Source organism: Sabethes cyaneus, chromosome 1, assembly GCF_943734655.1.
Source record: "Sabethes cyaneus chromosome 1, idSabCyanKW18_F2, whole genome shotgun sequence".
NCBI lineage: Eukaryota > Metazoa > Arthropoda > Insecta > Diptera > Culicidae > Sabethes > Sabethes cyaneus.
Genome location: NC_071353.1, coordinates 173,839,985 through 173,867,322, shown reverse-complemented (window position 1 = coordinate 173,867,322; position 27,338 = coordinate 173,839,985). Strand labels below are relative to the sequence as shown.

At 40.9% G+C, this 27,338-nt stretch overlaps 1 protein-coding gene across 1 annotated transcript in view; it reads left to right on the top strand.

Moving 5' to 3' along the window:
* LOC128732456 (uncharacterized) overlaps positions 1-27,338 on the top strand; it is a 188,180-nt gene that overhangs the window by 53,599 nt on the left and 107,243 nt on the right. The window lies entirely within an intron of this gene.

Below are 27,338 nucleotides of genomic sequence, written 5' to 3'. Positions count from 1 at the left end.
TGCAAGGATGTTCGTGAAGAATACGCCATATTACACTTGCGAAATCCAGTTTGCTCCTAACAAGGCCTTTGTAGATTGCCAATATAGCGTGTGGATCATTGAGGTCACGGCCAAACCTCCTAATTAGTGAGACCAGCTTCAAGCTCTCTTTTATCACGTTATTAATGTGTCTAGCGAAAGAGAGTGTGCGGTCAAATGTTACTCCCAACTCGCGAATATATTCTGTACGCGGTACTACTCCATTCCGGTAAGCGTAGTCGAAGATCACGGGGCTAACTTTTCTGCTAAATGTCATTACTGAACACTTGTCTGTATTCACTTTTAATCTACGATTGTCACAGTACATTCAAAAGTGTCCTAGGTCGAGCTGTAATTTCAAGCAATCGTCCATGGACTTGATAGGTAAAAATATTTTTACATCGTCGGCGTAAATTAGAATACTTGAGTGGGAGATATCATCAGGCAATTTGTTCATTAGAACCACGAACAACAGCGGTCCTAAGTGACTGCCCTGCGGTACTCCAGAGTCTAGTACCGGCGGTTGTTTGTCGTACACTTGCATCAGTGGCGTAAGCGTTGGATGTCATGCTTGTCATGCTTACTCGCATGTGAGTGGAGATCATTTGCTTCTCACTCGATTTGGAACATTGGTCATTAGAATACAAGACCAGCCAAACGATAAACTGCGCGTAACTGCAGAACTGTTTGACAAAGCTTTCCATTCAACACTGAAAATTTCCGACCACGCATTATGAATTATCACCTGCTCTACTGAATTTGACTTCATACTTTCAAGAGGCCATTGTCCATCCATTGTCATTATTGTTAATATTGCAAATATTCGCACAAAGCAACCACCAATTTCTTCCTGCTGAGTGTGGTCAATACCCGCTAATATGGGATGCCCGCAGACGTCGAGAAGTATTCAAAATAATATCACCACAGACTAACAGACGTAGCACTTCGAACAAATTTTCTAACAAAACATCGTTTCAATGACACCCCTATAACTTGAAAAAAAAACACTAGCATCACCTGGTGCAGTCTTCGCGCTACGCAGAGTAGCTCGTTATAAATTTAGCAATGCTATAAATTTACTTCTATATTATCTGACAACAGCGCCAGCGCAGGCGACCGGCATTCTCGCGCAGCGACAGTTGTTTGAGTCTTGGGTCACTTAGAAAATTTGAAATGATAGTTTTTATTGGCGATGGAACGAGGGTTCAGTGTTACGTCTGTTAGTCTGTGATATCAACATGAAAAGAGAATAGTTTAAAGTAGTGTTATTTAGTTGCTTTAGAAGCAGCAGAAGGTGTTATTTCGCACTTTTACGTTGCGCATGATATTCGTATATTCAGCGATGCTACGAAGCGTAATGTATGTGGCTTCGCAATCGCTTCTTTGTTTTCTCATGATAAAATTGTTTGTCGATGCTTTTCGCTCCACTCGGTGATAGTGCCACCACCATTCTGCAATGCCTTCCTACGTGCAAAGTAAGTTTAGCCACCTATTAATCATTATCTGTTTTACTCTTGTGGGTAAAGGCGATGGCATCGGAACTACCGGGAACTCTTGGAGTATCGACGAGTCAAGCAAAAATCAGTGAAAATCTAGATTCTCTCGTCCCGAGGTATATTCGTTGTATGTTTTCATATATTTATACGTAATAAAGTTAAGACAAAGGTAGGCATTGTGAGATATGCTAGGGAATCACCGTTATCTACAAGGCAAGGTAACAATGGTTTTGTAATAGAAAGTTTCCAATCGATGGAAGCAAATGTCTCTAAAACTTAAAAAGAAATTGGTGAGTTTTGAACATGTAAAACCTCACGATTGTTGGTTTCATGCTCAATTTTCGTACTAACAATGTGCTCTTTAGTAATATTCGTATTCTTATTCTTATTATTACCGTCACAGCCCCAAAAAGGACTCTTGAAAATTATTAATTTATTTTTCCAACTATAGAATTTTTTCAAAATACTTTCTTCCCAGTATTGACCTTTACAAAACATCGAACATATGTCAAAAATGTTAAATCGGCCAGGCCAACTGTGAAGCACTGTCATACAGACGATTCCGTGAATTGAATTTTGTTTGAACAAATTATTCAACATTTCGGAATTTACAGGAAAAGAAGAAACTGGAACGTCTCGCACTTATGGCACTTATGCCATTTACGCCAAGCTGTCAAGCTGCAATAGGCTAAAAAATTATTTGAGGCCTGTAATTATTGATCCACTTGTAATACCCACATTTTTATCGAATATCATGCATAGGACATACCTCAGTTATCAATTTTGTGAATGGAAATTTGAGTTGATCAGACCAGTCGTTAAATCATAAAATGCCTCAACTGCCAATCATCCTCACGGTGTGTGCTTGCATACGTCCCTGCTTCCACAGATTCCAAAGTTCATTCGCTTCATGATTCATTCGATCATGCGTCGCATACCCCTACTCAACCACAAAATCATTCAACATTCAACGACAAAATTTCGCACTGCGCTGCAGCTTCTAAAGCAAGCTGACATCGCATCGATGGAAGCTGGCGAAAGCGTAAAGTAGCGTTAGCCGGCGTGCTGCGATCAGCCGGTGGCAGCGATCGTGTCATGACCCGAACGCGAAAAATGACTACTAGACTAACCCGACCTTTGCATGCATTTTTTTTCAAAAACTAACGGTCTCCTTTGATCAGATCAGTTGCCACTGGCTTGGCTTCGGGTTCGGATCGTTCGCAGTAGCCAAGTGTGGTCGGCGCGGCCGCGGCGCGTTTTTGTTGTTTTCTATAGCTTGTTATAGCTGAATGAAAATCTGTTTCAAATAATATCTGAAAATATTTTAAAATGTGCGTGTTTAAGGAAAATGGTGTTGCTGTCTCTTAATCCGATTGCTGCCTCAATGCGGTGAAGATAGTCGTTCTGGTAGAGCAGCTGAAAGGCAAGTGGTTTCAAAATGTCTGTCGGCGTCTCCATTCACGTTCAAAAACTTCTGCCGTACCTTTGTGAAGAATATGAAGCTGAATCACGACGAATGGACGCAGTTTTGAGCCGTACAGCACTGCGTGTTAGTGAAAAGAAAATTAAAATTGCTGCTTCAATCCGGGTGCTGTGAAAATGGTTTAAAAAGTGTTTTAACGGCAAATGGTTTTGTTTTCTCAATGCAATTGCTTTCGAATCAAGGGCAAAGCAGTAGATCTGGTAGTAGCTAAAAATGTGTGAAAAAAGTGACTTTTTATAAAAAAATTAAATTGTCTCTGCCAATGTTCACATTGGCGTCGAATGGTAGTTACTACCTTTTTGCGTATTTGTGCTTTGAACGTGCTGAATCAAGAATGGATCGAGCCGGACCGAGAGATTTGGGTATGTTTCATTTCTTTTTCTAATGATTTCATAATTTTATTTGTGTTGATCCGGTAGATAATTGGTAAAAAGAATTTAAAATTAATTTTACAGTCCGTCCAAACTTGATATAAGAGGTTATATAATAGTTTACAATCTCGACATTAACCACAAGCATAGCTGCAAAAAGGCAAGGTTATAGCGCTTTAAATTTAAAAATATATATTTTTAAACGTGAAAAGCTTCCATCGTATGGACGTTTTAATTTTGTAAGTCGCAACAATTGACATAAAATAAACAGCTTCACTACTTTTCGAGTGTAACTAGCATTTCGATCGAAAGCGAAGATTTTTTGCAGTGCAAAAGTGTATTCCCCCATTTCTGCCATGATGATGACCGCACTCGACACAGCGAACAGTACTTCTACTACATCCGAGCAGGCGTTGACTGACGGAAGCACTCGCACCGACCGACACTACGGACGTCGCAACGGTGGCTGGTGGCAGCAACATTGTCAAACCAGAAAACTCTTACCAACGCTAGCGTCAGCGGCAGCGGAGATAGTTTGGTTGGCAAAAAGTTTTCCTCCCCCCGAAAACAGTAGCAGCAACAAACCAAGTGGAAAATCGCGGCTGGTTTCACTTTCCGCCGGCTGTGTTTGCTCAGTTTAATGATTCTAAGTGGACGAGCAACGGTAGGTACTTTGTTCGCGCCCGACTGTAACTGAGAAAGGACGGCATCTTTCTCGTTTAGGCGGGATATTTTCCCGCCGAGCAAAAAGATGCCAGCTCAGTCGAGAAATTGATCCGATTTATAGGTTCTTTCAATCGTTATCAACCAGGTTAAGGCGGAATCGGCAAAACTCATAAATCCCATCATTCACCGTCTAAGCACCGTCGAGCGCAGCATGCTTCGATGAGTCTTGGTAGTCTTGGTGCTGCACAGAACCGAACTTCAGTGATTCTGATAGGAAAAAAAAAGATTGTATCACGTGTAGGTACGTATCGACGGCTGTGGAGGACCTGAATCCTTTCGATCATTTTCCCCACGTACAAGGCGATGATAGGATAGGAACATCGTACCGGAGGTAAACTGCCGAAGATGAGGAGATTATATGAAGCGATTACTTTCAATCTCTGATCGTTTTCTGCTGGCGGGAGGAATTTTGTAATGCAAACCGAAACCGGATGGTTCCGCTTTTTTTTTTGCTTGTGCCTTCTCAGTGAGATATACACAAAAAGCCATCTTTAGAAAGCAATAAAGACGAGTTGGGTGGTGAAAAAAGCGAAATTTCGTGCACTGTCAGCCATCCAGCTTTCCGGCTACACAGCATTGTGTGCAATGCTGTGCTGCCGAAGCTTAAAGGTAATATTGGATTCATTTTCCGGCACCTTTTTTCCGCGCTCGCCATCAAAGAGTGGAAAAATCGAACGTCGAAAATTCGATGAGGCTGAGGGAAACTCTGTGATTTTTTGTGTCATCGTTTTTTTTTCTTGCGTTTCGTCGTGACTTTAGGAAACTGAATTCGAATTCGTTTACTCGTTCCACGCATGCAAAATTGCAAACCTGCATAAGACAATTCCTCCGCTTCCACCTTTTCCTGGCAAGCCAGCCTATGATACGAGCAGACACTGATCCGACAAACAATTCTCCTGTCGGCAATTTGTAATCTCGCGTCACTCTTGCCTTCATTCACCCACTTGCAAGCCGGTCCATCAGTTGTCGAGAGATCAAGATCGAAGTAGGCGAGCGAGCGGTGCCGATGACAAGGCTGGATAACATTTTCCAATTTGCATCAACCAGAACCAGCATCGTTTCCGCCTCGGCTCGGACAGCTTTTGACAAACTGTGCACGTACTTACATACGTACGTACGTGTACGCCCGCCCACAATTGCAGCCTCCGGTGCTTACTGAGTGAATTTCTGTTAAAATATAAATCAATTAAATCAGCCGTCTCGTCACGAATATAAATCTGACAGCAGAGCGGTGGTGGTGTTATGATCCAGTCCACAGGCACAGGCTGCCCCGCTGACTGCTGCAGCAAGGTCACACTGCTGCCAGATTTGTCACTTCACAAAATCCAACGCATGCTTTTCGAAAATTACTTTTACAAAGCCGTAATTTACATTCGAGTTTCGAGAGAGCTGTCAGATGGTGGTTTAATTTGCATATGTGTAGCAACAGGCACCGGTTGCACCGATCATATACTCACTGATAATGTTTTGCTTCGGTACAGCTCTCGACAGATTTGGAATAAAATATGGCAATTGAAAATTGAAAACAAAAAATTGAAAATTGAAAAATTACAATCTCCAACTTCTGGTATCGCCAACTTTGCCAACCGTGATTTGGTGACAACGGTTCTTCAGTATCTGACGACCTCGAGTTGACCGCGTCTTCAGCCTCCACCGTCAGCCCGTCGCCCACCGTTGATCGCTGATAACGCTTCCTGCGCTAAGCGAACCAGCTACTCCCAAGCCTCACCCAGATGGGAGACCACAACCAGATTGAAGTTCCATTAAGTTCTCGCATCCGTGAATATTTCGCCACAGCTCAACCGCTCTTCTCGAGTTTGACTCCAATTGACTCTCTGTTCGATGACTTCTCGGCAAAGCTCGTACACTTGACTCTGAGACAGATTCAAAGGCGTTCTTGCTGCTACTTGATACTCCGCACGTGTCAATGGCGTGTCGGTTATTGGCAACTTCTTCATGAATCAACGCTTTGACGTTCGTTGACGCTGGAACTGTTTCGATGGGCTCCATTCGTCAATCGGTCAACCTGTTGACATTCACAGAGATGCTAGATCGGTCGAAGGATGATTACTGTGTCGGCGTTGGTTGCGTGCTCAACATCCCCCGACCCGTAACGCTTAACTTCCGGATCCACTTAACTAGTAGCTTCCACAGCGAGCACCGATTGCTCTGTATAAAAATATATTATACACATATTAGACAGCCTCCTGATGACTTCTTCTCGATGACTTCTTAGCCATTTCTTAATGATCTCTTGATGACTTCTTGACGACTTACTGGCGACTTTTCGACAGCTTTTTGTCGAATTTATGACTACTTCTAAACGATTTCTTTGACAATTTCTTGACGACTTCTTGGTGACTTCTTGACGGTTTCTTTTACGACTTTTTAGCAAATTCTGGATGACGTTCTTGTTGACTAACTCTTTATGGCTTCTTTACGACTTCCTGATGGTTTTCCGACAACTTCATGTCGACTTTTTTACAACTACTTAGCGAGTTTTTGTTGATTTCTTAACAGTTTCGGGGCAACTTTCGATGACTGACGATTTCCTGGCGTTTTCCCGACAACTTTTGACGGCTTCTGGATGGTTTCTTTGCGACTTGTTGGCAAAATCTTGACGGCTTCAGATACAGATTATTGACGATTTTTTTTTCGTGGCTTCTTAACTACTTCCTTACGATTTCTTGGCGACCTTTTGACGATTTTTTGACGACTTGACGGCTTCTGGACGGTTTCTTGACGGCGCTTTGCCAACTTGCCGGTAAGCTCTTGAATTCTTGGCGGTTTCTTGACTTTCTTGACTTGAACTTCTTGATGACTTGTTAAAAGTATTGTGCAGACTATTTGGATACTTCTTAAAGACGATTTCTTGAGGATTTCTTAACAACTTCTACCAGGCTTCTTGCCAACTTGCTGACGACTTCTTGAGGACAAGTTCTGAGCAAGCCCTCGACAACCCCTTATCAACTTATTAACTAGCTCTTGATGACTTCTTGGCGATTTCATGCCGATTTATTGATAACTTCTTGACGGTTTCTTTCACGACTGTTTGGCAAGTTCTAGATGATGTCTTGTCGACTTGTTAACTAACTCTTGGTGGCTGCCTGACGACTTCCTGATGGTTTTTCGACAACTTTTGACGGCTGACGATTTCTTGGCGTCTTCCTGACAACTTTTAGACGACTTTTTTCTGGACGGTTTCGTGACGACACTTTGTCGACTTGCTCTTGCGACTCTTGATGGCTTCCACTTCGGTTTATTGACGATTTCTTGGTTACTTCTTAACGACTTCTTGACAAGTTCTTGGTGACTTCTGGGCAGTTTCTTGATAACTTCTTAGCGGCTTCTAGACGACTTCTTTACGATGTGCCGATGTGCCGATTTATTGCTGACTTCTTGATGACTTCTTTACAACTTCTAGACAACTTCTTGATGATTTGTTAAAGACATTGTGAAGACTTCTTGGCGACGATTTCTTGAGAACTTTAAGCAGGCTTCTTAACAACTTGCTGACGACTTTTTGAGGACATTTTGATAAGTTCTGAACAAATCCTGGACAACCCCTTATCAACTTATTGACTAGCTCGTGATAACTTTTTGACGATTTCATGCTGATTTATTGATAACTTCTTGACAACTTCTTGACGGTTTCTTTTACGACTTTTTGAGTTCTGGATGATGTCTTGTCGACTTGTTGATTAACTTTTGGTGGCTTTTCGACAACTTCATGTCGAAAACTTTTGACGGCTGACGATTTCTTGGCGTCTCCCTAACAACTTTTTGTCGGTGTCTGGACGGCTTCTTAACGACGCTTAATCGATTTGCTGGTAAGCTCTTGATGGCTTCCACTTCGGTTTATTGACGATTTCTTGGTTGCTTCTTAACGACTTCTTGACAAGTTCATGACGACTTCTGGGCAATTTATTGACAATTTGTTGACAACTTCTTGGCGGCTTCTAGACGACTTCTTTACAACATTCTGCCGATTTATTGCTGACTTCTTGATGACTTCTTTACAACTTCTAAACAACTTCTTGATGACTTGTTAAAGACATTGTGAAAACTTCTTGGCGACTTCTTAAAGACGATTTCTTTATGGGTTTCTTAATAACTTCTAGCAGGCTTCTTGACAACTTGCTGACGACTTCTGCTGAGGTTAAGTTCTGAACAAGTCCTCGACAACCCCTTATCAACTTATTGACTAGCTCTTGATAACTTCTTGACCACTTCATGTCCATTTAATGATGACTTCTTGACGACTTCTTGGCTACTTCTTGACGGTTTCTTTCACGACTTTTTGGCAAGTTCTGGATGACGTTCTTGTTGACTAACTCTTTATGGCTTCTTGACGACTTTCTGATGGGTTTTCCACAACTTCATGTCGACTATTTTACAACTAATTAGCAACCTTTTGTTGATTTCTCAACAGTTTGGTGGCAACTTTCGATGACTGACAATTTCTTGGCGTTTTCCCGACAACTTTTGACGCCTTTGCGACTTGTTGGCAAACTCTTGACAGCTTCGGATACGGATTATTGACGATTTTTTTTCGTGGCTTCTTAACTACTTCGTTCTTGGCGACTTTTTGACGGTTTCTTGATGACTTAACGGCTTTTGGACGGTTTCTTGACGACGCTGGGCCGACTTGCTGGTAAGCTCTTGAATTCTTGGCGGTTTCTTGAAAATTTGCTGACAACTTCTTGGCGGCTTCTAGACAACTTCTTTACGTCGTGCCTTCTTTACAACTTCCAGACAACTTCTTGATGACTTGTTAAAGACATTGTGAAAACTTCTTGGCGACTTCTTAAAGACGATTTCGTGAGGGTTTCTTAATAACTTCTAGCAGGCTTCTTGACAACTTGCTGATGACTTCTTGAGGTCAAGTTCTGAACAAGTCCTCGACAACCCCTTATCAACTTATTGACTAGCTCTTGATAACTTCTTGACGACTTCTTGGCGATTTCTTGACGGTTCCTTTTACGACTTATTGGAAAGTTCTGGATGACGTCTTGTCGATTTATTAACTAACTCTTGGTGGCTGCCTGACGACTTCCTGATAGTTTTTCGACAACTTTATGTCGACTTTTATGCAACTACTTAGCGACGAATTTTGACGATTTCTTGACAATTTGGTCGTAACTTTCGATGACTGACGATTTCTAGGCGTTTCCCCGGCAACTTTTAATGGCTTCTGGATGGTTTCTTGATTACGTCTTTGCAACTTGTTAGCAAAACAAACCACTTTTATACGGTTTATATGGTTTGTGGCTTCTTAACAAGTTCTTTTCGCGCTGCCAAAAGCTTTTACAAAAAATAAACTGACAACTATCACAACTGTTTGGTATTGATAATTGAAAAATCAACGTTTCTACATGTTTCCAACGGATATTTAACAACAAATTTCAAGATGTCGGAAAAATCGCCACCTTCAAGCAATGGTCCAGTACAATTTGTACCTTAACTAAATGACACAAACTGCCAACCTCGGCCGCACTTAAGGTACGATTCAGGTCCTTCACCCTTCTGAAAAGTCTAGCTTCCAACAGAATGGCCAATTGATTTATGGATTTTCACAGAACGTCTGTTTTTCCAAAGTCCAGAAGTCAACCAACCATTCCATCAAATGCCAAACCTCTCAAAAAAGTGCAAAGCCCAAATAAGCCCCCTTGAGCACAACCGGAATCCACAACCTAAGTCACTCAGTTAAAAAGCCTCCCAATTGGCGTCGTGGTCAACACTAGCTTAACAAGCCTGGTGTCGTTTTTTTTGTTAGATTATAGTCACTTTAAGAGCTTGGGTCTTAAGGCAAATATGCGCAGAATTAGGGGCGTTTATGGTATTTAAAACAATTTGTGGCAGTGGCGAAGTTTGCCGGGCCAGCTAGTTCCTTTATAAAAAGAGAAAAAAAGTGATCCTGGATTGCTTTCATTTGGAACCTTCTCCTGCCTAGCAAGGAGGATGCCGTGGTCCACTGGATCAAACGCTGCTTTCAGGTCCGTGTACACTGCATCAATTTACAGCTGCTTCATTGATGTTGCCATCAGTTACGTCGTGTGTCAGAGTTTCTAGCTGTGTTTGTTGAAGAACATTTCCAATTTGGCGAATCACTGAATAAATTTAAGCGTTTGGTGCGATTGAATTTGTCATAGATTGTAAGAGTAAATTCATTTAGACTTATAAGTCAGATGGAGAGTAAAACAAACAAATAAACAAATAAACAAATTGCGCAATACCAAGATGATACGAGTCAAAAACTACTAATAGCTAGCTATAAAACCACAATAAAACCGTTAATAAAGCGAATTGATTGTAGTTGCCTACAGCACCGTAGCGTGCAGTTAACCAGACTGGCCCCTACCGAGGGCTAGCTAGCTCTAGGGGGCGTCAAAAACGGCCAGAACCTCTGTAAGGTACTCACGAGTGTAGCGAAGTACTGGATATAGGGAGTTGGACAAATCATGTATGGCTGTTTAATTGTAAAAAATAATAAACTTCGAAGGAACACTGGTTTAAGAAACGAGGGTGCGCTAAATCGAGCGCTCTTCAGGATCGCCGCAATGTCACGCTACGACCCTAGACCATCTGTGCTAAAATCTGAACAAAAATGTGGTCCAAAATGTTATCCAAAACCTGGTCCAAATTTGATAACATTGTGGTTACAAATTTGTTCCAGAAGCTTATGGTTCAGGTCCAGAATCTTGTCCAAAACATGGCCAAAATCTAATCCGAAATATAGTCAAAAACCTTGTTTATAATCTGGCCCAGTTTGAGAATTTGGTCCAAAATTTGGTCCAAAATCTGTACCAAAATCTGATACAAAATGTGATTTAGGTCCAAAATCTGATTTTGGCCCAGAATGTAGTTCAAAATCTGGTCCCGCATCTGATCCAAAATCTGATCAAAACTATGGTTCAAAATATTATGCTGAGCCTGGTTTAAATCTGCTAAAAATGCGGTTCAGAATCTGATGGAGGACCAACGTCTGGTTCAAGTCTAAAAGCTGGTCCAAGATACGGCCATAATCGAACCCAAAATTGAGGCCAACATCTGGTGAACGTGATCCCAAAATTTGTTTGGTGGTTTGTGATCAAAAATGTGGCCCAAAATCTGGTTTATACCCTGGTCCAGTTCCAGAATGCTGACCCGAGTTTGTTTCCAAATATCTGATAAAATCTACGGTCCAGTTCTGATAATGAGATCTGTTTAAAAATGTGGTCCAGAATCATGGCAAGGTTCACAATCTGGTACAGGTACAGAATCTGGTCCAATATTTGATCAAAAATGTGGTCCAAATATCCAAAATTAGGTCCAAAATCTGATCAAAAATGTGGTTCAAAATTTGGTCTAGAATCTAGTCCACATCGGTTCCAGGAAAACTGGAACGAAAATTGAATAAAAAAATGTGGTCCACGATGTAGTCCAGGTTCAGGTTCAACATGAAAAAATGTGGTCCAGAAACCACGTTCAGAATCTGGTTGGGGGTTTAAAATCTTATCAAAAAACAATAAACATGGAAGGAGCACTGATTTAAGAAATGAGGCGCCACAATGTCATGCTACGGCTCTGGTTGCCTTTATTACCGCGATAATGTCCAACTGCGCTTGCAATCGGTAGCAATCAGTGTTAGATTTCACACCGAGATGGGTGTATTTCAAATAATCCCTGTCGATCTCGAACAATAATGTAACCCAATCCAGAGACGAAAGGTGCTTCAGAAGATAGTTGCAACTCCGACATTGACAGCTGGAACTACAACGGGACGTACCAATGATAGGCAAGATTAAATCCAGTGGAAGATGGGGTAGATCAACATGTGGCAGAGAAATGACCCGAAGCGCAGAGATCTCTTTGTTCAGGTAGGCACTAAACGAGGTCCAGTGTTCGTCTGTGATAATTACACAGTGGATTAACTTTTTGCAAGATCAGCAATTCAAATTCATCCAGCACAGTCGTCGATTTGTCGTACTGTACTCTATCCTCTCCATTAAGCCAAGAAATTTGCGGCTGGCTATAACCACCGCAAATTAGAATTCTTTCGTCTGAAGACCGTTTGTCACGTAATTCACGGATTGAGAGGATATGCTCGTCGGTAAACTTGACAACCTTACTTCCGTCAGGTAGGATGTAAACTGCAGCAAGCAAAAGCTTCATTCCTTGGATACTTATTTAAAACAATTTCCATGTCTTAACTTGAACTAGGGAACTGTTGGGCAATGGCAATCGATACACCACCAACTTTAATCCTCGCACGTTCTGATAGTATGCACAAATACTATTTGCATTATTGGCGTGTGCAGAAAGCTCCGAAACAGAACTCCCTGCACGAGGAGATCTTAAGTTTAAATGAACTGAAAACAATCAATGGATCAGTCAAGAGAAGACAAATTCAAAACGGCATCGTACTTGTCCGAGAGTGATTGTCGGGAGATCCCGTCACCAACCACAGCCGAAGGGTCAGGACGACTTTGTTGGCAGGAAGGCTATCGGAAGCACGACGAATATGTAGATATGAACTGTCAGCAAACCTGGCTTGGTCGTTTGAACGGCGGGAGGTTTCAGGTCTTCTGTTGGCATAAAAATTGCGTCAAATCGTCTTTTGTTTAATTGAATCGTTTGTTTGAGAAACCCCACAAGTCCACTCGACACTATTGATGGAAAACAACAAAAAACTGATTTTCTCAAAATTTTGAAGCAATCCTCATATTTTTTGGTATGAGGTTCTATGATAGTATCTAAAATACATAATGTAGACTTATCTTTTGATCAAAATAATGATTCTAGCTAAAATTACAAGGCTTTAAAGTTGATGGATATTTGGGGTTTCTCAAACAAACGCGAAATTGAGAGTGCAGTTGAGTAGTTTTAGGCCGTTTTTATTCAAACTTGTGATCTTTCCATGTTCGTAGTGTGTAATTTGGTACCATATATCACTGGGGATGTTAATTTAGTACGTACCGCTAAAAAGAAGAAGAAGGGAGGGGCGCTAAATATTATTTATTAAAAATTTTGAAATAGAATATTACAAGTGTTAGAAAAAGTTGTGTACTTTTTTAATCGAAATTTTTATCATGGTTTGCATTTCCCTATTAAAAAATAAAAGGTAAATGGAATAACGGCGGGTTTTGAATTGCATAAATGGACCAGAGTAAAACGAATTCACATCGCGTAGAATAACTTGATACTTTGCTAGTAGTAATTAAAGATATTATAACCAGAAAATAAGTATTTTAAATCTTGTACAACAACTGTACTATGATTATGGAGCAGAATCTGAGGAGCAGGGTCTGTTCTCAAATTACGTTATACCAAAAGGAAATGGAGATACGTGAACAGCACCTTAAATACTTCGAACGGATAAACTATTGATTTTACAGTGACTCGGGAGTGCTCGACGGATCACTCACATTAGATAAATAGAAGATTAAACCTTTTATTTATATATTGTGCTATTATTTACATTGTATAGTAATTAGTGGGTTACTGCTTTTGTGAGAAACGCATGGATAGTTTAGTCTGTCGATTTCCGGAACGAGATTGCTACAGTTTTTACTGTATCTTGATTACAAGAATGGTTTATTTACGTTTATCTTGTCGACAAACTAATCCAAACCTATCTGCTTTTGCAATCAGCTCTCACTTTTCCAGCTAAAGCTTTCTTTTCTTTTTGATTTCATAGGCCGTTCTTTTACTTTTAATAACTTTCGCCTTGTATTCTGTAGTCCGCCGAACACTATGTTTCTTCTTTTTGACTGTGTCCAACTCGTAATTTTTAGATTCCGAAGACATTTTTATACGATTGAATTGTGTTCCTAAAACTGCTTACAGCATTGCACGTAAACATTGAATGATAATTTTGTACCTATCGCAGCGCCGCTCTAGGTGATTATCGGAAACATGGATATTTGGGGTTTCTCAAACAAACGGATATTTGCAACCCCAATTAAAAGGGGTTCGTGAAACTAACTTTGTCTGGAATTTTGAGGGAAGGTGTAGATATCCTCAAGGATTCGAAAACTGTTAAAAAGTCAATTTTCATAAAAATGGCGTTTGTGGGGTTTCTCAAACAAACGATTCAATTGTTTCCTTCTACCGTCTCCTCCGTCGATTGAAGAAACTGCCGTTATAAAAAATAATGGAATACCTATATTTCCTTTGTTCTAACAGCTGACTTCAAAAGTTGCAAAATTTCGATGGCTTGATAATTTTAGCTATGCATAGTTCCAATATGCGCGGTACAATTTAGTGCGCATATGCTGTACAACTATGGGAACTGCTGAAAATTTAATAATTATTCTTTCGAGTGTTTTATTATAATCTGTATAAATGAAATCATCTGGATGATCTGACAGTATAACTTTAACACCTCACGGTTCCACATTTTCAAGCTAACTAAGCTGGTTGGCTGATTTAGCTTTTCTACGCAACAAGCTTAATTAAATTATGGCGGTTACCGGTTGCCGTCAGACCGAGTGTGACAGGGTCTGCTTAGGCAGTACCATGGCAATCGACAGGCATGAGTTTGACCTTGGCTCACTGGCAACAGAGGACAATCATGCCATCATACCATACCTCCAGGAACCTCCATGATGGTATGCACACACTGCTGGACAACTGCAACCTCGACTTTCTACGGCAAATCAGCTCTGTGACTAACGAGAATGGTCGAATGCTCGATCTGTGTTTCGTCGGTATAATACAAGAGCTTGCTTTACTTCTTCCATAAGATTGACACGGTAAAAGCAACGTAAACTGTTTGATTCATTCGGGGTAATGTCAGCTACTATCTACACCGACCTCTCTGCTGCTTTTGATAAGTTAAATCACGAAATTGTGTTTGCCAAACTCGACAGGATGGGACTTAGCGGCACCCTGCTGCTTTGGCAGAAGTCCTACTTGGCTGAGCGGCATCTAGCTGTTAACATCGGAGAATCAATATCATCTAGTGAATTTATTGCCACGTCCGGTGTTCCACAAGGCAGTCATCTGGGCCCGCTCAACTTCATGCTGCTTTTTAACAATGCACACTTTTCGCTACGAGCACTCCTGTGTTGATGATCTCTAGATCTATCTTGAAAGATTAAAAAAGTAGTAGTGCTCTACATTAGCAGGTGTTCAGTTGTGTTGTTCTCCAGGAAAAAACGGCCAATCCTTTTCAACTATCATCTACGCGGTGAACTGATTAAAGGAGAGTCCTGCTTCAATGGCCCGGAAGCCCTCCTTGACTCAAGCAGCACATCGACTACGTCGTTGCTAAGGTATCCCGCAGTCTTGGGTTAATTATGAGAACCACGAAAAGCTTCACTGACATTCGTTGCTCGAGGAATTTATATTGCGCGCTAGTCTGTTCGACACTGGAATAATTACTTATCTCAACGGCGTTGATCGGGTAGAGAAAGTACAACGCAAATTCATTCGACTCGCCCTCCGGATCCGGAACGAACCGCTCCAGCTACTACGATACGAAGTGCGCCTGATGCTAATGAGGCTGGGCACCCTAGCAATCCTTCTAGCTGATATCCGCAGGCTGGCCGATTGTGCCTGTTTTCTCAACCAAGTTAGTCTAGGAACTCAACCATGTCCTCTTGTAGCATTAGGGATTAGAGAAAAAGGCCGAAGAGGGGTATATGAAAAAGAGGCTTTGTTTCTTTTCCGTTACAGGGATTTTCAAAGAGCGAACAGATGCATGTTTGGCTCCGTGACAGAAGGGGAGCTGACTGGGAATGTATGTTCCGCTATAACTCCGAAACGCCTGGACGGTTCTTCATCAAACTTGATACACATATTCCTTAACATACAATAATCAACGCAGGGGATTGACAAAAGGTGCGGGGGTCCCTAACAAGGGGAGAGGATCCAAGTATGTATAAGAGGTTGCGTTTCGCTTGCATTTGGAACGATAGCAGTTGTACAATAAACAAATAAGCTAGTGGCTAGACGACAAGAGGGACTTCCGAAAGGGAAGAATAGGTGGGGCCATTGACAATCGGGAGATTTAAGAATGTAAAAAATGCTTTGTCTCGATGCATCGTTTCTCGCTCACTTTATCGATCTCGATTATCGAAAAGAAGACAGATTAACAAATGGCTGAGAGATAACAAGAGGAGGAAGCTGACAAAATAGACACATTTAAATGAAGAAAAAGGGTTTTGTTTCCATTATGAGAACTTTCGCTATAATAACAGATGTTTGATGTCTGACAGACAAAGGGGCTCCGAGTAAGATCTGACAATCAACTAGTAAGGTAATAAAGGCAAAGAAGGTAATGTAGGTAAGAATTAAAAACAGATAAAGAAGGTAATGAAGGTAGCAAAGCAAACCCTAACCCAAACCATGACGTTTTCAAAACTTGACCTTCTGTTTTTGTTCCACAAAAACATTGTTCAATTTTCTTTTAAATCAAATGTAGCAACCCTCTTGCCACGTTTGGATACGTTTTCATGAGAGCTGGAGATTCAAAACATAATGGAACTGTCAAACGTAATACCGGACAGCCAAATAACGATTCAGCCGGCTGAGAGAGATGCCTGACTGGGCGACATGAGCCCAACTCGTATTGATTTCCACGGGAATCATCGAACTAATCCGAACAAGGATTTCTCATTTCAACTAATCTTCTTTTTTGGTTTACTCCAAAACCTCCTTTCGCGGCAGGTAAGCCCACCATCCACTTTGCACACAGCTTTCACGAAAATCCAACTTGATTGGAGTGCGTCCGGTGATTGCTTGCTTCCGGCTGGCGCCGTGCGGAACGCCACACTAGACCGGATCGATTCCCCTCAACTCAACTGAATGCGAACGGCTTAGTAGCTTATCCGCTGTGGCTTACGGCACCGATTCGCCGAAAAGCAGTTCCCGCCACAATATTATACGCCTCGCCCGTCGGAGGAGCTGACATGTAGGAGAATAATTGTTCACCGTCTCCTCGCTGGGCCTGCTGTTTGAGGAGATAAATCTGTTTGCTTTCGGGTGATGGGCCAGGGATTGATTTCTGTAACGAAACAATCCCAATCGCAGTAGCCTGTGGATAAGCTGAAACTGTCGAGTAGGAACTCATCATTTGGAACTCGACTTCCAGGGGACGTTGTAAGATAAATGACAGCAAAAGAGAAAAAAAACCGTAGCAAGCCATGGACGTAGTGCAAAAAACAAGACCCGATACCCGGTCCACCTTTTTATCTGAATTCTTTTTTTGTTTTAGTTGAATTTTTTTCCCAAGGTTTTTTTAGATCGATATTCGAGAAGAAGGATCTTTTGGTCCTCGTTTTTGGCTAAAACTGGAACTTTTCACGCCGGCCGTTTCCGGTCCGCCCATAAAAGAGGTTTGCAAAAGTCAAACGGAAAAGTTGCTGATTGAAGTTCGCCGAATTCCGAATGATGAATGGGCACGTTTATTCGTCTCTTGTTGTGGAGCGCCAAAAAGCGGCCAACGTTGAGGTGAGGTTGGTTTGAAAAGTTTGACGATGAGTGATTCTGTTGTGGGTGGGGCGGGCGTTCTGCTTTGGAATTTCTACTTTTTTTTAGTGGAAAAGTTTAGCTGCTTTTAGGTTAGCCGAGTGGCTTTTGATGTACAGGTGTAAGTTTTTCTTGTATATATTTCAAGGAAGTTATTTCAACATGAAATACGTATCTTCCACTATCTACGCTAGGCATCATGAATTGGAGCTGAAGGCTTTTCATTCGTATCAGTGTCTCTTGAAAGCTTTTCCAGTGTGTGCTCTTGTATTCATATATTTTGCACCAAACATTAGACATTGAAACCTGAAAAGCGTCCGTACGGACCGAATTACGAATAACATAGAGCTACGTAGTAGGCCTGGGATTTCCGCTTGACAGTCCATGCATGAAACAATGCGTAGCTGTGGAATGTGTGCTGACTAAAATTTTCAATTACACGCTAGATGGAGCTTTTCGCACTGTTGTGCAATCACTCAATTTAGCTAACGAATGTTTTGGAAACATTAAAATTCATATAACATTCTGAAACTTTAAATTCTTATCCTTTTTTTTCTGCTCTTTGATCAAATTACATTCAATAACTTCAACCGCTGCCAAAGCAACCGATGAAAAGCCGCAAAGGTTCACTCTCTCGTGCCTCGTTTTTTACCCCATTTCATTGCAGCAATCGCAGCAATCGTGTGCAATGGCTTTTCCGCCTATATGTTGAAACTCGAACCGGAAGCACCACCTGGGTTCTGCGGAAACCACGCCACAGAGACGGACGGCATCGAATATGCAACAAAATAGCACACACATAGAGATCAATTTTCAATGAAAACCTGTTCCGGTTGCATCAGATAGTAGCGAAGCGAAAAAAAACGCAATCATTTTAATGGACAGTAAATATTTTCGATATGTGCTCTTTTCATTCCATTTTATGGTCCTTGTCACAATAAAACCCCTTTCATGAAAAAAAAACCGTCCGTCCGCTTCGGGTTGGTGCCGGAAAAACCGCAGACTGCCAGCAGGCAAGCGAATAAGAGGGATCATCAAAACTACATTGTACGGCCATCCTCCGGCATGCTGCTAAATGTTTATATTGACCCTTAAGCACATCGCCATCGATATATTTTTCCTCCGCTCTCGTTGTGTTTGCTCCCCCCGCACGTGGTTGCGGAATTTCATAACATAACAGTAACCCACCGACCGACCGACCGACCGACGGCACACATTTACACAGACACAACTCGTCACACAGAGACAACATACACTTGGAGCTCGGATCATAGCAGACCTTGGCGGAAGCTGGGAAATGCCATGCTGTTGTTTCGCCCAGCAACCGACGACGACGACGACGGTGATGACGAAAACGGTAACGACGACGATACAAAACGAAATGTCTATAGTCTACTTCCTAGGTCTGGAGGAAGGTGTGACACACACAAAAAAAAAGGGTTACAGGATTAGGTGCCACTCGACGGAAAATTTGTGTTCGTTTGAATTGCGGAGGAAAAAAAGGTTAATGTGTAACGTTTCAGGATGAGTAGAGGCGTAATATTTATGGCAGTACTTTGCCTTTTTGATTGTATTGAAATTTAGATTAATTTTCGAGAGTGGATTCCCGTCTTTTGACTTTGACGTTTGTTGCGAAACTACTGGGAACCCTGTCGAACGACAGAAGCGCTCCCCAACAGTGAGTGAGAAAACCACCACTACGAACTGTCATTGGCGGACAAGTGCTAATGGAAAGGGAAAACAAAATCAAAATAGTTGATGCGATTCTGAAGTAGTAATTTAAAATAATTCAAACACATCATTGACAGCTAGGGTTGCCACATGCACAGATTGTTCTGTGTTTAACAGATATTTGAAAGAAATCGCCTGTACAGAATCTGTATGCATAGAATATAGATTTTCGCCAATTACACAGATTAAACAGATTTTTGAGCTTTTACTTGAGAATGAAAGAGACGGAAATAGTCAGCAAAATGACTTTAGCAAGCTTAACGCAAAGACATTAGAATGTTACTCTTCGCATCTAAAGCTAGCAAAAAATTACCCCCTTTTGTTTGAACTTTTTCTGAAAAAAAGTATAGAGAACAATGTGAAGAGGATAAACTGGGAGATAAAAAACTTAGACAGCTTCTACTACGAATTAACAGTACTACGAACTAACAGAAGCTACTAAAGTACACCTGTACACCAGACAGTTTTGAAGAAAATCGATCTTCTTATATTTTTTCCCATAAACAACAAAACCTTCTCAATATGGGCCTCAAATATGCTGTTTCTCCAAAACCATATATTGAGCAGGCAATAATTGATATTGAAACAGCAGCCACTAGCTGCAAACTTCCACCTAACCAAGTGAGAAAAGTAGGCACTATTTCTTCAGAAATTGTTAAGACGCTCCCCCATCATGAAAATAAGTCTGAAATGCAGACTCTCTAGGAACTTAAAGAAAAACCAGTATTTTATTTAAGGGCGGACAAAGGTAATAAAACCGTCATAATGGACAAAACTGACTATAACGATCAGATGCTCCAGAAAATTAATAACGGTCCATACAGGCAACGAAGGACTAATCCCCTTGCCGAAATGGTCAGATGTGCGGATAGAACTATCCAGGATCACAAGAATATTATTGGAAAAATCTTTGTATTTCTAACCCAGTTCTCCCGAGAACAAAGGGCCTTCCAAAATCCCCAAACCTGATAATGAAATGAGGGAAATTATTTCTGCAGTAGGATCCCCAACCGAAAAAGTAGCAAAGTGGCTAGTCAAAGAGTTTCAAGCTATGCCAAAGAAGTTTCCCAGTCGATCGGTTAAGACCACAGGAGATTTCATCGAAAATTTGAATGCCTCAGGTAACATTAGAGCTGAGGAAATCATGATATCATTTGACGTAACGGCTTTGTTTCCTAGTGTTCCGGCGAACGAAGCCGTAAAACTTTTAGAAAATTGGCTACTTTTACAACGTAGTGGAAATGAGTGGAGAACAAAGGTTAAGGGCTACTTAAGATTAACCCAACTTTATATAGAGGAAAATTATTTAGAATTTAGAGGAAATTTTTATAAGCAGATGAAGGGAGCCCCAATGGGGAATCCCCTGTCACCTTTCTTATGTGAGCTATTTATGGCAAACATAGAAAGCAAATTAAATGAAATGAATGTTTTACCGGATCGCTGGTGGAGATATGTGGAAGAGATATTTTGTATTTTAAAACAAGAGGACTTTGATACTCTCTTACGCATACTCAATAACGTCCACGAAGATATTAATTTTACATTTTAGAAGGAACAGAACAATAAACTTCCATTCTTAGAGGTTGTTGTCATAAGTAATTCCACAAAATTTGATTTCGAAATTCATAGGAAACCCACTAATACGAAACGGGTGATACCTATCACATCCAACCACTCATTTCAAACTAAAATGGTCGCTTTCCGCCACATGATTCACCGTGTGGAAACTCTTCCATTGAGTAAGGAAGGAAAAGATAATGAATTAAGTTATATTTTCGAGATTGCCAGACTGAATGGTTATAAGAAAGAACCCATCCAAGCTATTTTGAATAAAAAAAGGAAATTATTACATCGAAATTCTTTTACGACACTAACCCCTATAGCAGAAGATCTGAAAAGAGTGGCTGTCGAGTATGATAGTGGTTTAACACATCAACTTCATACTAAATTTAAAAAGTATGGAATGGATATTGTCTACACTAGTAGAAATAACCAGCTTCAAACACGATTAGGACCCACAAAAGATCCTATCGATAAATCGAACAAAGCAGGAGTCTACAAAATTGCATGTAATCACTGTGATAAGATTTACATCGGACAAACAAAAAGAAATTTTGGAATCCGATTCAAGGATCATGTTTCAAAAGTAACAAAAGCTATGAAAGAACTACAGGAGAAAGAATTTTACCACTTCAAATTCAAAGTAGGCGAGCACATTTTCGAAGAAGAACATCCCACTACTTCTGAAAATATTAACCTTCTCCGCCTTGTCAATAATATTTGGAAGCTGGATGTTGCCGAATCTCTAGAAATTTTTTAAAGAAAATCCATCCAATCTTCTAAATAATCAAACAGGTAGTAACATTTCACCGCTTTTTTACCTAGTAAGTAATTAAAATATGTGTTTTTGGGATATGACAACTACCGGTTTTTTGCGCACCCACCGGATTGCTCACAATCCCTATTCGGATTAAAAAGGAGACCAAGCTGCTATTCCACAAACAGTCTAAGTTAGTTAGATACTGATGAAGGACTCACGTCGAGTCCGAAATACGTATTTATCAATAAAACACAGTAGCAGAATTAAAGGATATAAATAACTTTTGTTTTTCTTCTTTTTTATCCTTTCTTTATCGACTGAACTATATTCTGGGCCAAAATCAGATTTTGGGCCTGGACCACATTTTTCTTTATCAGATTTTGGTATAGATTTTGGATCAAATTTTGGACCAAATTCTCAAACTGGGCAAGATTTTAAACAAGATTTTGGACTACATTTCCGATTAGATTTTGGCCACATTTTGGACCAGATTCTGGACCTGAACCAGATAGACTTCCATCTGTTTCTGGACCAAATTTTGATTTTTGATTTGGGCTTCCCAGTTGGTTTCGAGGTACGATGCTGGCCTAATAAGCCAGGCGTCGTATGTTCGAATCTCGGCTGGGAGAGGTTGTTGGAATCAAAAGGATCGTAGCAACTGGCCCTGCAATTATCTTGTATTCTAACAGCTGGCTGCGAAGTATGTCGTATAAAAAATAGAAGGTTTTGGATTACATTTTTGGTCAGATTTTGTTTTAGGCCACATTTTTATCATATTTTGGATCAGATTCTAGAGTCGTAGCGTGACATTGAAGAAGGCTCGATTTAGCGCACCCTCGTTTCTTAAACCAGTGTTCCTTCGAAGTTTATTATTTTTTTACATTTAACCTTCCTAATGCATTAGAAAAAAGTTACATATTATGCATTAAGGGTCGAAAACGACCCAAGTTTTGAAATTGCTCTCATTCATCCATTTTCAATCCGAATTTCGTTTTCTTTACCTCGTTTGAAAGCTTTGGCCAAAAACTAGCACCCAAGGTATGTTGGGGAATATTTGTTGACTGATGGCCACTTCTGCGTCGGTTCCGGAACACCCACTACCAGGTCCCGGGGAACATTTTTATATTTTGAGATAATTCATTTTGCGGCACATCAAATCACATTGGCTTGATAAAATAAGATTAATGGAAGTGCAATGGGAACATTTTGGACCCAAGCGGCCATTTCCTCATTGGTTCTGGAACATCCGGTACCCGGTTTTTGAGGACAATTTTAAATTTTAGGATGATTTATCTTGCGACACGTCAAATTACATCTCATTGATAACGTAAGACTATTGAAAGTATAAACACATGTTGAAGGCAAATGGCCACATCAGCATCGGTCCTGGAACATCCGATACCCGGTTTTTGGGGACATTTTTGTATTTTAGGATAACTCATAATGCGACATATCAAATCACATCGGCTTGATAAATTAAGACTGATGGAAGTAAAACAATGTCATTTAGAAGCCAAATGGCCACTTTACCATCGGTACCGGATGTTCCAGGACCGATGCTGATGTGGCCATTTGCCTTCAACATGTGTTTATACTTTCAATAGTCTTACGTTATCAATGAGATGAAATTTGACGTGCCGCAATAGAAATCATCCTAAAATTCAAAAATGGCCTCAAAAACCAGGTACCGGATGTTCCGTAACCGATGAGGAAGTGGCCATTCGGGTCCAAAATGTCCCCATTGTACTTCCACTAGTCTTATTTTATCAAGCCAATGTGATTGGATGTGCCGCAAAATGAATTATCTCAAAATATAAAAATGTTCCCCGGGACCTGGTAGTGGCTGTTCCGGAACCGACGCAGAAGTGGCCATCAGTCAACAAATATTCCCCAACATACCTTGGGTGCCAGGTTTTGACCATATCTTTCAAACGAGATAAAGAAAACGAAATTCGGATTGAAAATGGATGAATGAGAGCAATTTCAAAACTTGGGTCGTTTTCGACCCTTAATGCATAATATGTAACTTTTTTTGCTGTGGCTCTTCTAGATGTCGCTGAAAGCTGAAACTCCCCCACAATACTAATTTTCCAAAGTTAGGAAAAGTCAGAAAATTTCAAGTCTCTAGCTCGTACCGTTACTGTGTATCAAGCTTTGTAAGTATGCCGATCTCTCGGTATATATATGTTTGTGTTTGTCCAAATTCCTCATCCACCCCTTCCTATTCCTTCTGTTTTCCTTCCCGTCCTCATCAGGTAAATGATGACACGGGCAAGATGGGCAAGGCACAAATCTTCCACATGATTGTGAGGAACGTGCTGCTCGAGCCAAAGATGCTGATACCTGATACCTGAAGTATGCCGATGGGTCGAAAACGACCCCAATGCACTAGGAAGGTTAAATAGCCATACATGATTCGACTTCGCTACACTTGTGAGTACCTTACAGTAGTTCAGGCCGTTTTTGACGCCCCCTAGAGCTAGCGCCCTTGGCAGGGGCCACTTTATTAACAGTTTTATGATGGTTTTATAGCTAGCTATTAGCAGTTTTTGACAGTTTTTGACCTTGGTATTGCGCAATACCATCATGCTAAGCCAGGGAGGATTAGAATCACAATAAAACCTTTATAAAATTAAATTAAAACCAAGCGGCTTTAAAATTTTAACTTGGATGGGGTAGCACATCCCCGTTGCTTGCTGTACCAATGAAGTCACTTCATTCAGTATCATGATCTTCCGCCTATACGCCATTCAGGTATTCAACATAGTGCTGCTTCCACCTTTCTATCACGGTCATCTGTCAAAATACCTCCATCCTTATCTTCACACTTCAAGCAGGATTCTAATCGTTTTCCTACTTCCTTTGAGCAAATTGCCTCAGCTGTTAGAATCACATCTAACGAAGTCATCAACCTCAACGTAACGGAGAAGATCTCTCTCACTGATTGTTCTATACTTCAATTCCCTACTTCAAATTCCCTACTCTATGGAAAGAATTAGTAATGCTCCCTGTACATAAGAAGGGTTTCATAAATTTCATAAATTTGCCATGAAACAACTAACAAATGGCCCGGTTCTGTAAAGAAGATGAACAGGGCTTTCAAATGGAGTAAAAAAATTTTTGGTGGCCATATTGGATTTTATCAAACAATCGCCGTTTTCACCATGAGCCCCCCAACCGATTTTTATTTTAAGACCACCATTGGAAAGCTGAAAAGAAACATTGGAAAAATTCTACAAGAAACAGTCATAAAATTAGGAGTGCAATGGCATTAACTGAATAAAACGACCAGTTATTTGTAGCAAGGTTCACAATTTTCAAATAATTATTGTGATATTTCCCAAGTTTGCTATGAAACAAACTACAAACGACACGGTTTTGTAAAGAGGCGAAATAGGGTTTATAAACGAAGTAAAAAAAAATCGACGGCCATCTTGGATTTGGCCGCCATGTTGGATTTTATCAAAAAATCGCCGTTTTCGCCATGATTCCCCCCACCGATTTTAATTTTAAGACCACCATCGGAAAGCTGAAAAAAATGCTATAAGGAACATTCATCAAATTACATGTGTAGTGGCATTAAATAAACGAAACAATTTATTATCTGTATCAAGGTTTACAACTCTCATGAAATGGAATACCTTGCTACAGAAAATTAATTGTTTTGTTTAGTTAATGCCATTACACACCTGACTTGATGAATGTTTCTTATGGTCTTGACATTAAAATCGGTTGGGGGACCTGGCGAAAATGGCGATTTTTCAATTAAATCCAACATGGCGGCCAAATCCAAGATGGCCGCCAAAATTTTTTTTACTCCATTTGAAAGCCCTGTTCTTCTTTACAGAACCGGACCATTTGTTAGTTGTTTTACGGTAAATTTATGAAATATCACATGATGTAGAGATCAAGGTTTGCTCAAAATTCAACTTTTTTGAACCTGTTAGACCCCTTGGCGCACGAGGGGTCCACTATTTCGAAGTATCATAAGCGTAATTCTTATTTTTAAGCCATTTTCAACCAATTAAGCGCAAAAGTTCCAATATTTGAAGACCTCGTGTCAGTAGTGGCCCGTTTCAACGAGAATTACTCAGCTGTTAACGCTGCATTTCTTGAGATCAGCATGGTTTTTGTCCAAAAGGTTCTCCACGAATCTCGTCAATTTCGTCTCGTTTTGGTCGCGCAATATCAATGAATCTGGTGTAAATTGATGCAGTGACACGGACCTGAAAGCAGCGTTCGTTCGGGTGGAGTACGGCATCCTCTTCGTCTAGGCAGGAGAAGCTGAAAGTTTTTGCACCGTTCTGCAAATGGCGCTACACTCGAACCTAACACACCGTGGGCTAACTGTGAAGATCGAGTCCAAGTTTTCCCACTCGTTCTGCAACATGTCTGGCGTACCACAGGGGAGCAATCTTGGACCACTGTACTTGTCTCTTTTTATAAACTGACTGTCGGTCTTTTTATGCTTTACGACGTAAAATTCTTCGTAAATGGACCTTGACTGCACTGAACTGCAAAGCCTTGTGGACAAATTTGATGTTTTGTGCTCGAGTACCGTGCTGACCGTCAACATGTCAAAGTGCTTTCATCGTAAAAATAAGTAAATATGATTTCCGACTTCTAATTTTCGAGTTCCGTTTCAATTTATTAGCAGGACAAGTTCTTTAATTACCCGAACGATAAAACAATATCAATTTCTTGATAAACGAATCAGAACTAATGTGAAGATAAAAAATAAATGCAATTAATTGCTCTCGTAACAGATAGTACTTTCCAATGGCAAATTACAACGAACTGTGAAATATCGTTGGGCTCTCTACAGACCGAGATGAGCATGAATAATTTAAGTTGGACGATAAGGGTAGAACAATTTCAGATAAGCAAAACGCAAACGAGAACAACCGATTAAACAAGACCGATAGGAGATAATCAGTTGAATTTAAATTCATACTGCCTGCGTCATGTCACCCCCTCGGCTGAACGTAGCTCTCCGTCAACATTGTACCGCAGCCATCCGACGACCAGCAACGCTTGCTGCGATCTGTCGCAGTTGGATGCAGGCCAAATCAGGTGTAAAGGCTGCCGCCGCAGTTGCAATATTGCCGTACCGTGCTGTAGACCTGTAACAGGCTGGCGTTTATCGCAGTCACATCCGGACCGCCTTCATTACAATTCAGGTCTGCCCGAACATGTCCGTGGCTTGTAATATGCTCCGTTCCGTTCCCCGGTCAGGTAGGTACCTGCATCTATTCTATTCTAATGCAGCTGCGCTGCTCCTCATAAATGCAGTGAAATGCAATCTACCGTTCTTCTGTGATTACATCATGTTTGCCCTGGAACCGATAGTGGCCATGGCTGGCCAGCTTGAGTAGTCTTGAAAAACATAACGACCCAGAGGACATCCAGCAGGACATTTCACACTCCAATGAATAGGAAATTGGTTCATGTTTCGTTGCGTTTCGGGACGGGCTTGTTTCAGAATTGAAGCAATGTTTTTCTTTACTGCAACAGTAAGACTGATACGAATTTGATAAGCTCATAGAAAATGAAATCCTTAGTAGATTCTGCTGTTCGGCACACGACAGTAGATAAAATTGATTTTCAATCAACCCTCGCGCCACCTGCGGATGGCAGCTTTCTCGAGCATCGAGCCACCACCCACCCGACAGAAGCTAATAATCTCCAATCAAAGTAGCTCGGTGGTTTCGATCCGGACGGTGGTGTCGTCATCAGGC